The sequence below is a fragment of the Callorhinus ursinus genome, unplaced genomic scaffold (genome assembly GCF_003265705.2).
Source record: "Callorhinus ursinus isolate GAN/ISIS: 27379988/994484 unplaced genomic scaffold, GSC_fseal_2.0 scaffold25, whole genome shotgun sequence".
NCBI classification, from domain to species: Eukaryota; Metazoa; Chordata; class Mammalia; order Carnivora; family Otariidae; genus Callorhinus; species Callorhinus ursinus.
In genome coordinates this window covers 12,989,557-13,000,349 of record NW_027397087.1, presented here as the reverse complement: position 1 = coordinate 13,000,349, position 10,793 = coordinate 12,989,557, and the positions used below count along the sequence as shown (strand labels likewise).

Here is a 10,793-nt window from a genome sequence, read left to right as displayed (position 1 = left end):
GGGACAAGCTGTCTATCTAGAGCGAAAGTGGGCAGTTATCACAGCTGCCAGAAGGTGATCCCTTCTAAGCATTGCTCTCATCCCATGAAGCAATCTGTTGTTATTTACTAATCAGTGACTCAAGGACTGGCACCATGACCGTGGGCCTCCACTTTTATCTCCAATGCCACAGTCAACTAAGAGCTCTTTTAGAGACCAAATTAGCTAGTCAGTTGTGGACTTACTTTACAACTCAGTTAATAGATTTTGTATCCCTTACAATGCCTCTTGCAGTGATATAGCACATACTCTCGATAAGTGATTGCTGAGCAAAACATGTGATTGCTGAGCACTCAAGGTTATCATGCTTTAAACGGTCTTATAATTATTTCTGATAAACAGTTTTGAATTAGCCTGAAATCAATCGCTCTCGCTCTCTCTCTCTGTTTCACACACACACACACACACACACACACACACTTTCTTGGGCTGATGGGATTTTTCTCTTTCTTGATCTCTATTTACTTTCATCTGTTAGCATCTGGTTAGATATGATACAACTGCTCCTAGATTTAGGCTACATGTGGATGGGGTTAGAGAAAGGCAGTGTATCCAACAGAATAAACTGTAATTTGGGAACACGGAACACAAAGAAGTGCAATTGTGATATTTTAATGATGAGGGAACTTCTGGGCCTAAACGTTCACTTTTCCAACTGTCCTAAGTACCTTCTCATTAACAGTGGAAGAATCTACATTAGATTAATGGGGAATTGAGGGGCTTTATAACAGTGGATCTCAGGGTAATCCTGATGCTTTTCTCTTAAATCAGGGAACTCTAGTGGCCAAACCTGTTAAAGGTCTGGATTCAAGTAGGGAGAGTATTTGTTTTCACATGCAAATAGTGAGACAAGGTAGTGTGGCCAGTGAGTATACAATGGGTATAAATACAAAGTAATTATACAATATATACAATTACAACTATTTTGATTCCCAATAGTGACAAGCTAACTAAAGTATTCTAGGAGAGACAAACAAGAATTGTCAGATTGGATTTATTTAGGAATAGAATAAAATTAAGTAAATGTAATTCACAATGATAGAAAGGAGTTAAGGATGACTTATAAGAAATTTAATTAACAACGTAGAATATACAGTGTCCACGAGGTAATTCTTTTTAACTTCTTTGATTCCTGGAGAAAATTGTGCTAACAGTTGAATTGTCTAGAGAAGGTTTTCTATTATATACAAATTTAAACTGGTTTTCCCCAGAGGATGAATCCTTCCTAATAATAGTTGAGTCTAAGTCTACTGACTAAGATTTGTACAGATCTAGAAGAAATTGCAGAAAATGCCATATTGGGCAGCACAGAAAATAGACTTGTGAGTTTATATTTCTCCGAGGGACTCAATATCCTTCTGGCAAATAAGTGATCCCTCTGTCTGAAGATGGCTTTTAAATGTTTTTAAATTCAATATTGTCTAAAATATATGTGTGTGTGAATAGCAATGTGAATTCAGTTCAATTCAACAAATATCATTAAAGTCTGTACAAAGTGTTTTTTAAACACTCCAATGCCAATTTATTTTTAAAGGGTTTTATGTAATTCTATGGTTTGCCTTTTTTTGGTATAATTATACATATTTGAAAATTACAAAGTTGTAAAGACCTAATCCTATTAATAGTCATTCAGAAAAAAACTTTTCCCTTCCTCTCCATAATCATCCAGTGGAAATTAAGTCTTAAAAAGAGGCCAGTTCAACATGGCCTCTACCCTGGTAGAAACAAAAAGAGAAAAGATGAGAAGAAAACAGAAATTGACTAAGTGTGTGTGGCCAGTGTCTCCCAGAGTGGGGCACCAATTGTTGCCTGGAGTCATGAAAGGTCACCCGGAGGATGAATCCTTCCTAAGGATTCCTCGCAGCAACATATTCCTCACTTCAGCATGTCCATGTCCCAACCTAGGTGTCATGGAAATCCTTCAGCAGCCTTTTCCTCCACTGCTCTGCTGTGTGCATCTTGTTCTCTAAGTCCCCTGTTGTCATAGCTGTCTGCACACTCCACTTTCCATGACAGGTTTTGATCTCAGCCTCCAGCTGAGCCTTCTCGTATTCCAGCAGCTTCTTCCTGGGTCCAGACTCCATGTAGTACATATATAGGCACGTGTACTGCAGGGTGTATCAGCACTTGGCCAAGAACATGGCAGCATTCTGTAGGTGCTGTCAGTCATTCCAGGTCCCCAGATTATTCATGCCCCTCTCCTGAATCTTCTCATGAATCCTCTGGTATATTTGTGCCTCCAGCTGCAAGCTCTTGTGCTTTTTCCACCTCTCAAAGTAGAACAAGTACTACTTGAGGGCTTCCCTGGCCTGGACTTCCTGGCTCTGGTCGACAGTGTCAGAGTTCTACTTGTACCAACTGTACTCATAGTACTTGTTGCTGTGGGTCTTCTAACCTCCTAGACATATCCGGTAGAAGTCATGGTTACGTTTGGAGCATCACATGTGATTGCAGCTTTTGTTCTTCTCAAGGCAGGTATTGCACTTGCAACAGTCTTTAGTGTGAGCATTTATGTAGTTATCAGCACATTTTGAGAGTCATTTCCGGATTGTGGCATAGTCTGTGGGGGCGTGATACCTTTGACGACACTTGAAACAGAAGACCTCATTGCATTGATTGGACTGTACTTAGCAAGCTCTGGGCTCCTATACCTGAATAACCAGGGGGCAGTCTGCAATAGGGCACAGCTGGAGCTGGTAATGACTCTCCACATAGCCCCTGAAGAGGTAGCCCCAGTATTTGTCTGTTAATTCTTCATCAGGCAGCGATGGAAACACGAAGTTCTCTGGTGTTTGGAGTGGACAGTCCTGAGCTATGTAAGAAGACTCCCACACCCACGCCATCCAAGTACTGAACGGTGCTGCTCCCAGAAGCTACAACAAAACTGTTGCTGATAAGCCAGAGAAAGTAGGTTTTCCTTCTGCACAAACTGCATACACACTGTGCAGTGGTGAGGGGGGTGGGCTGTAGGGACATGTTTTGAGGGATGGGGTTGAACTTGAGCCTCAATGAGCAGCTGAGGAGAATCAGACTTGTGTCTGTCCTGTATCTCTGCAACTTGCCAGTGGAAATTAACTGTTTAGCAACTAAATGAGATACCAGGACCATAGGGAGGATGTGCTAATGGCAGTGAGCATCACTGGTCTTTTGGACAGAGGCTAGGCTGGTTGTGTGCTCATTGAGGGCACCCTTGAACTCTTTATAGATCAAGCGGTGAACAGGTACTCATCAAGATCAAAGGCTCAGCCTCCTGCTGCTCCACATTGCAGGTTACTCCCACTTAATAGTCCTCTGTGTCCCCCAGGATCAAAGGCTTCAGCCTCCCGCTGCTCCACATTGCAGGTTGCTCCCACTTAATAGTCCTCTGTGTCTCCCAGGGTCCTCATCCTCTTCTTCCTCACAATGTGGGTCATAGTCCTCCTCATTGCCCCTGGCTATTCATGTTCACAGATATCCTACCATCCAGCCAAGCTACAGATCAGGAAAGCAGGGTTTTTTCAACTCCCCTCAAACTTTACCACTTTCTCAAAGGCATTGGTGTTTTTTTGTCTTCTGTTATTCTTGAAGATCTTTCAGGAAGATATCACCCCAAATATTCTATGTCATATAATTTCCACTGGGAACCATGGCCCATGGCCACTGAGCCTAAACGGGCCAGACTGGGTCTGGCTGGGCCAGAGGGATCTGACACAGGCGCCCTAGCGGGCTGACTCCCAGGCTCCTTCCTCCCACGAACGGTCTCCACAGCTCAGAAGTGCTCTGTACAAAGTATGTTTTATGTGGTAAGACAGTATAGACACATATAAATGCATGTCTTTTTAAGACTACTTATTTTTTTACTTTTGTTATGGACCCATAACAAGAAAACATCTATTTAGTCAATATGTGCACATGCTCACTCTTTAATTGGTTTAATTTTGTGCATGTTTATGAGGATAAATTTGAACTGAAAAAAAAAGTGTATTTCTTTACTGATTCATTGGTAAATTGAGATCCATAGTTTTTTCTAAATTAATTTCAAAGTTGAAAACTAAATATATGGCTCCAGATGTTACTAAATGTTCAGAAACATGAAATGAAAGAGAAAAACAAGTTAAAGTTTGAAAAATTAGGATTTATTTGGGATTTTTTTTTTAGAAAAGTATTATATTTGGAATTAGCGGAAAGATAAGTATAACTGACATGTCACAATAAGTCAGCAGGATGAAAGGTACAGCATAGGGGATATAATCACTGGTATCGTAATAGTGACAGATGGTAGCTACACTTGTGATGAGCATGGAATAATGTATATATAGAGTTGTCGAATTTATTATGTTATACACTTGAAACCAATGTAAAATTGTGTTGCAGCTATACTTCAAAACAAAAAACCTGCCATATCACCCTGAGTTTTGGAAAAATAAGTGAAATAATGTTCCATAGATTGATAAGGATAAGAAAATGTGAAGTTCAAAGCATTTAGTTTTTTTTAAAAGTTACTTACACAAAAGATTTTTACTCAAAAAGTGTAAGTTCATAACAAGAAACTATCTAAAAGTTACTTAAAATTTGAGATTTGACAAATGAGTTTAACGTGCCTACCTTATATAATTGAATTTTGTACTTCAGATCTAATTAGTGTGAGCTTCTTATACTTCCAGTAAATAAAAATTGATTGAATTTAAATTTTTATAAGGGAAAATTGAATGTAAATAAGGTTGAAGAAATTCTAATTGGAAATATTCATTGTTCTTGAATTCATTTGTTTGATGATGTCAATTACAAGAACAGAAATTATCATGAATTGGGGTATTATTTGATCTTATTTCATTCTAATTAATGAGAAATAGATACACCTTTTTAAAGGTAATGAGCCTGCAATAATGCACTCTTCTCCTGTGGCACTGAGTACAGTCATTGCGGATTATAAATTTGGAAGAGAAATAAATAAAGCATCAGCCCATGAGAGAGAGGCAAGGACATTTATTCCCTGAAAATAGTTATGTGCATGGGATAATGTTTAAATTGGGGCAATATATGTGTTTGGCTACTTTGTTTAGATCCAGAAATAAGTGGAGCTTCTTACTGATTCCCTAGAAGTAATTTTAACAAGAGGAAGAATGTCTGAGAGTAAATTTAATAGCAAAGGAATTAAAACTTTCTGTGCAAAACAGGTAGAATTTGGAGTTACTCAGATGCTCTCTAGATAGTTACCAGGGAGCTTGGATAGATTATTTGAATTGCATAGTTCTTAAGTTCAGTGAATTTGACAATTGTATATTCCTGAGTAACCACCATGCACACACTCTAAAAAAATTCCCTTTTGGCCCTTTCCAGTCACTTTCCCACCTCCAGCTAGGGCCAAAACCTTCAGACTTCTATCATGTATTATTAGATCTGTCCTCAAATTTCATGTAAATGAATCATACAGTATGTATTCATTTGTATTTATTTATATGGCTTCTTTCATTCAAAAAATAGAGTTGTGATTCACCCATATTGTTGAGTACATCAATAATTTAGTCCTTTTTCTGAATATACCGTGATTTGTTTACCTATATTGCTGCTCATGAACATTTGGGTTGTTGCCAGCTTTTGGCTATTATAAATAAAGCTGCTATGAATATTCACATACAAGCTTTTCTGTGAACATATCTTTTCATTTATCTTGGGGAAATGCCTAAGAGTAGAATTGCTGAACTATAGAGTAAAAATACTTTTGCCTTTGGAAGAAACTATGAAATAGTCTCTAAACCTCTTTCTCTGCTTTTCTATATTTATTGGCTACTTTGTTACTAATATATTTATGATTTAAAAAAATAGTTTATAAGCAAAGTTTACCTTAATACAAAAATTCTATATGACTAGACATGGATCACTGCATATTAAAAACTGGTAAAAAGAATTAGAAGTATATTATAATGGAAGAATAATGGCATCTTAAAGGTGTTCCTGTCCTAATGCCTGGAACCTATGAATATGATATGTCACATGACAAAGAGAAATTCAGGTTGCAGTTGGAATTAAGGTTGCTAATCAGCTGACTGACATGGGGAGATTTTTTCTGGATTATCCACCTAGGACCAATGTCATCGTAGGAGTCCTTATAAGTGGAACAGGGAGGCAGAAGAGGGAGAACCAGAAAGATGGCATGAGAAAGATTCACCCCAACTCTGCTGGTTTTGAAGGTGAAAGAATGTAGCTACAAGCCAAGGAGGATAGGCAACCTCTAGACCTAGAGGGAGACTTTTAGCTAGAAAAAGCAAGGAAATTAATTATTTCCTAAAGCTGTCCTAGAGCTTCCAGTGGAAACACTGCCTTACCCACGGTCTGATTCACTGAGACCAACAGAACTGCAATATAATAAATTTGTGTTGTTTTAAGCCGCTAAGTCATGGCAATTTGTAACATCCGTAATAAGACACTAATATACCTATGATGAGACCAAATGAATTAAAAACACGATTTTGAAGCTCCAGATTGACAGTAAGAACCCCAAATTGTAATTTTTGTACTGTTCTGATGTGTTTAAATTAACCTACATGTTTACCATTTTCTTGTCCTTCCATACCTTATTTATGGTGTAAATTTTACTTTACTTGAAGGATATTCTGAATGTCTGCTGGTAGAGAAAATGCAACATTGGGCTTTGTTGAAAATTAGTTTGGCAAATTTAGAATTCTAACTTGACAGTTATTTTCTCTTAACATATTGAAGATACCATTTTTTTTTTTTCTGGCTTCCAATGTTGCTGTGGGGATTTCAGCTGTCAGTTTGATAGTTCTCCTCTAGAGATAACTGATAGTTTCACATTGGCTGCTTATGGGAGTTTCCCATCTGTGTTTCATGTTCTTCAGTTTCTCTATTATATATCTAAGTGAGGATTTGTTTGTTTGTTTTAGTTTATCATACATGGGATTGTAGGGGGCTTTTTGAATGTATGTATTGGAAATGTCTCAACCGTCATCTCTTTGAATATTGCCTTCCTTCCTTATGTCCATCTGTCTGTCTTCCTTCCCTTCCCTTCTCTTCCCTTCCCTTCCCTTCCCTCCCTTCCTTTCCTTTCTTTCTTTCTTTCTTTCTTTCTTTCTTGCTTGCTTGCTTGCTTGCTTGCTTGCTTGCTTGCTTGCTTCCTTGCTTCCTTCCTTGCTTCCTTCCTTCCTTCCTTCCTTCCTTTCTTTTTCAGGCTGGGATTCTAATTACACATGTATTGAAACTTTCCAGCTGACGCTCTGTATATCTTAACTTCACTTTTATATTCTTCTTCTTTTTCTGTCTTATCCTAGTTCTGAAGATTTTCCCCACAACTCAACCTTGAACAAGATTTTATTGCCTCTCAGTGTTACAGGAAAATCAGTTATGCTTCATTTTTTGAGCCTCAAAAAATATTTTTCTCTCAAGGCTCTCATTTTAGTTTTGGGTCTCAAGGGTCTCATATGGAAGTCGTAAGATGAACATTGGCTTCTTCTTTTGACATTGCTGCTTATAGTCAAAAATCGTTCCTGAGACAATACATACTACTGACAAAATTGGGCAAATGTTGTAAGCAAAAGTACAAGCATGGAGGGAAAGATAAAATTTCAGGGTTTTATCCTGGTATTTCTTTTTTATCAACTTCCTTTATTTATCAGATATATGTGTATTGAGTATTTATGTTCCAAGCTCTGTCCAGGTACTAGAGATAAAGCTCATCTAGATTTCTTGTTTAATGGAGCTCACAATCTTTGGGCAAGGTGAGAGACTAGATTATAAAACAATATCTATTGATATTTTTCTCCTATTACAAATGAGAACTCAGGTTAGTGAACATGCTGATTGCTTCCTGGCCTTCTGTTTAATGGGGCATGTGTTTTTGCCCTTCTGACTTTGCCTTTGCAATATGTTATATTTTTTAAAGATTTTATTTATTTATTTGACAGAGAGAGAGATAGCGAGAGCAGGAACACAAGCAGGGGGAGTGGGAGAAGGAGAAGCAGGCTTCCTGTTGAGCGGGGAACCTGACGTGGGGCTCGATCCCAGGACCTGAGCCGAAGGCAGATGCTTAATGAGCCATCCAGGCACCCCTGCAATATGTTCTTTTATAAAAGAATGGGTTCTAGAATTGGACATTCTGAGTACAAATGTCAGCTCTGACAATTAACAACTGTGGACTTTGGGCAGGTTATATTATACATCCAAGTGTCTGATTTCTCATTTATATAATAAGATAATGGTATATTCCTCAGAGAGTGATTAGGAGGATGAAATGAGTTAATACTGAAAAGTATTCAATAAATATAAACATGTGCAGCCTTTGTCCAAGTAATTAAAGTCTTATCTCACCTATAGTCCAAAGTCACTGCCTGATGTTGTTTCTTCTTATTAAAGAAATTCCTCTCTGTCTAAAAACATCTAAGTCTCTTTTAAGAAGCTGTTGGCCTAGCTCTGAATGGCAAGGTATAGGCATTTGCTTTTATAGCCAGTGCTGCAGAGACGGCCTACTAATCCCTACAAATGATGCAGTTTTTCAAAATTTCTTTTACTTACTTTCAGCAGCATTCCTTTGGAAGATAAGTTATATATCAGCTACCCATAATTTTTTTTAAAAAGATTTTATTTATTTATTTGAGAAAGAGAGTGAGTGAGAGAGAGCACACATGAGCAGAGGCAGAGGGAGAAGGTAGAGGGAGAGGGAGAAGCAGACTCCCCTGCTGAGCAGGGAGCCCGATGCAGGACTCGATCCCAGGACCCCAAGATCATGACCTGCACTGAAGGGGAAGTTTAACCGACTGAGCCACCCAGGCAACCCTCAGCTGCCCATATTCTGTCCCCAAATACATAATATGTATTATACAATATGTGGCAAAAAATTGGATTTAAAATTTGATGACATATAATGACACAGTTTTAACACTGGTAACATCCCTTTCTCCAGCTCCTCTTCCTTCCACTCCCTTGAACATCATTTTTGCTTTTTTGTACTATTTTTTATTAGTTTGAAGTTTGAAAAAAAGTAATATTTGCTCAACAGATATCCCTTTTGTTTTGGAATGTTATGATGGACATCAATAAGCCAAAGGACCATTCTGTAAGGAGTGTCATTAGCCAAATATGAGAGAAATGGAGAAACAATAAATATCAACTGAAGACCATGGCTGACTCAAGATTTGTACTGAGACTTATGAAGTTGGAATTTCAAAGAAATAGGCATAGAATATAGAGTATCACATCTACTACTGATGTCCACAGTTTTAGTCATGATTTACTAATTATTATGATTTTCTTGGAGAGAAAGCAGCAAGTCTTTAACATATCATACTTTCATTGCTTTAGGCCTGTTATGTCACAGTATGGGCATTCCATTAGAATTGAAATACTGACAAGCTTGGGGCGCCTGGGTGGCTCAGTTGGTTAAGCAGCTGCCTTCAGCTCAGGTCATGATCCTGGGGTCCTGGGATCGAGCCCCGCATCAGGCTCCCTGCTCAGCGGAGAGCCTGCTTCTCCCTCTCCCTCTGCCTGCCACTCTACCTACTTGTACTCTCTCTCTCTCTCTCTCTCTGTCAAATAAATAAATAAAATCTTAGAAAAATACTGACAAACTTTAATAAAGAATAGAACTAAAACAAAAAAAAAAATAAAGGACCAGATCTGAAGGGGCATTTTCCGTCCTTATTTTAAGCATGCTTTATATAACCAAAGTAAAAAATAAATACATATGTTTTCAGAGGTTGGCTGGATGTGGGTGGGTGACTGATGGCCTCTAATAGGGTGGGAGATTCTTTAATCATCTTTCCTACATCTGTGAGTGACCCCATGTTATATCATTTAGCTTTGTACAAGAAAAAAATAAATTGTTTTTAATAGAGGGGAACAGAGAAGGGACTGCAGAGGGAATAAAATGGAGTTTTACAGTAATATAAGGAAGGAAGAACATAAACATTGTATCTGCAGCCCAGAAAACTGAGTTGTTGATAAATAATGTGCAAACTTACAAATGAGAAAAATCACTCTAGACAATTGCAAGCAATTGGAATAAACAATGATTTCCAATTGTCAGGGTGGTTTTGTCCAATGTTGACTGGCCAATAAGCACTGAGACTGCCTTTCATGACAGGGTCTAGGATTCAACCCTTAAGTATGTTTTTGTATTACTTTCCATTTATTTATTTGTTTATTTATTCATCAGATTGTTACTTATATTCACTTTTTAGGCTAAGGTAAGTTCTTTATGCAGGCCCACTGATCTAAGGAAAAGTATATATATATGTTTTTATCTAGGCCACAGGATATATTTCAACTTCAACATGAAATACGCATGCTCATAGGTGCTCAGATACTAATGTACTAGTGGTGCTGTCTTCTGCATAGTAAATCTGTCCAAACCTGTTCTTTCTTACACATATTCCTGGGGCCCGTCATGACTGTGGCACTCAACTGAATTCATTCACTCCATCTTTTGATGCTTTTTGACAGGACTGGGATCTTGGGTTAGGTTCCCTGGAGGCAGAGACTAAGACAGAATTTGCATGCAGCGAGTTGTTGAGTTGTTGGGGGACACTCTGAAAAGCAATACCTCTGTGGCGGTATTGGAAGCAGGAATTGTCAGGAGAAGTTGAACTGTAATGCAGATATGACCAAGGCCTCAGCAATTCTTATGAGATGTCTGAAGCCGGGGGTACTAGCCCTTCCCAGCTTAAGTCTCAGCTAAAGTCAAGTGAGCCAAGCATTTGGTATCCTGTATTGAGCCTTGCAGAGAAGGCCTGATACTGGGTGAGGTGGCCGTCTTCAATTAA

The 10,793-nt window shown here is 38.3% G+C and overlaps 1 pseudogene; it reads right to left on the bottom strand.

Annotated features, from left to right (window-relative positions):
* Positions 1 to 1,940: 1,940 nt before the first annotated feature.
* Positions 1,941 to 3,176, bottom strand: LOC112833409 (E3 ubiquitin-protein ligase ARIH2 pseudogene; annotated as a pseudogene).
* Positions 3,177 to 10,793: the final 7,617 nt, after the last annotated feature.